We start from the raw sequence: 1,753 nt of genomic DNA, 5'->3' as shown, positions 1-1,753 counted from the left end.
GGATAAATTGCAAATTATTTCCCAGTGAGCTTGCAATGCATGACCTAGAATAGGGAACAGTGTTCCACAATGCATATTCCCAGGCTGGGTTAACCGTTATAAAGTCAAATACTTTTCTTTTGTAGGTGACCTCTGACAGGAGCATAGATATGTTTTCTTAAGAAAACTTCTACTCATCTGGGCTCTTTCCTTTCATCCACTTTTCAATGAATTACTTAAACATGAGATTAGATTTCTTAAAGTGCATCATCAGAATTTTGTCAAGGGCAAAAGGGAAGAACAGGTTCACATACCTGCCTGAAAAAGACGGAAAAGTAGAAAAGAAAATCTAATTGATTTATCAAAACTACATAAGCTTCTGAAATAGAAAAGAATTCTAGAGAAACCTGAAGTTTCAAGGCCAAATACGTGTAGAAAGGTTCATAGAAGGTCAGAATTACTAAAGCGGGAAAAGAGATGCAACTTACAAAGGTGAAATAGATTTTTTTTTTTTTTTTTTTGTACTCTATCGGGAGCAAGAAAAGACTAAAGCAGAGTGTTGTCCTTTAATTAGATAGGAAAGAAAGAGACTCACTGATGACATCAAAAGGCCACAGGGCAGCCAGTGTCTATTTAAGAAACCTTTCTACATGAGCAAGTGAATAGGGCTGGCTCTGGACATAGGTAATGCATACTTTAGGAAGAGGAAAAGGAAAAAAGAAGCCTTTGAGAGAGAGAATTTAAATAAGTGAAATCTGTAACCAAATGTGCAGGCCCTGATGATTTGCATCCATGGGTACTAAAAGAATTGGCTGACGTATTCTGGGTCATAAACTGAATACGAGTCAGCAATTTGTAATGCTGTTATTTAAAAAAAGGGAACATGACTGAGAGATGTATTAATAGGAGTACAACATGAAATGGGCAAGGATACATTCTCTGATACTTGGCATTGATCAATCATTATTTAGAATATAATTTCCAATTTTGGTTATTGTATATTAAAAGAGATGAGTAGATTCAAGAAAAGAACCTCAAAATAATGGATGGAATAAAAAATAAGTGAGAAAGATCAATAGCGGGGATAAGGGGTTAAATCCTCCACTCCTAGGTCATTATAGTAAAAAATACCAGCTTTCAGTGTATGTTGGCTTGGAACATTCAGCCTTTGCATTTTAAGTGCTCTCTGTCTAAATAGCTGTATCTCAGGTTGAAGAAAGCAGGGTTGTTTTGTTCATAAAACCAGTAACCAGTTGCTGTAGAGTGACTCTGACTCATGGTGATCCCATGTGTGTCAGATTTGAACCGTAGGGTTTTCTTTCTTCCTTTTTTTTTAATTATTATTTTTTCTTTTAGTTTTTTTTTAAATAATTTATTCTACTGTTGTTGTTGAGAATATACACAACAGAACATACACCAATTAAACAATTTCTACTGTGTGGATCATAACAAACTATGGATAACATTGCAAAGAATGGGAATTCCAGAACACTTAATTGTGCTTCTGAGGAACCTGTACATAGATCAAGAGGCAGTTGTTCAAACAGAACAGACAGATATTGCATGGTTTAAAGTCAGGAAAGGTGTACATCAGGGTTCTATCCTTTCACCATACCTATTCAATCTGTATGCTGAGCAAATAATCCTAGAAGCTGGACTCTATGAAGAAGAAAGGGACATCAGGATTAGAGGAAGACGCATTAACAACCTGCAATATGCAGATGACACAACCTTGCTGGCTGAAAGTGAAGAGGACTCAAAGCACTTACTGATG

Source organism: Trichechus manatus, unplaced genomic scaffold, assembly GCF_000243295.1.
Source record: "Trichechus manatus latirostris isolate Lorelei unplaced genomic scaffold, TriManLat1.0 scaffold00257, whole genome shotgun sequence".
Classification (NCBI taxonomy): Eukaryota; Metazoa; Chordata; class Mammalia; order Sirenia; family Trichechidae; genus Trichechus; species Trichechus manatus.
Note: the sequence above shows the minus strand (reverse complement) of the source record.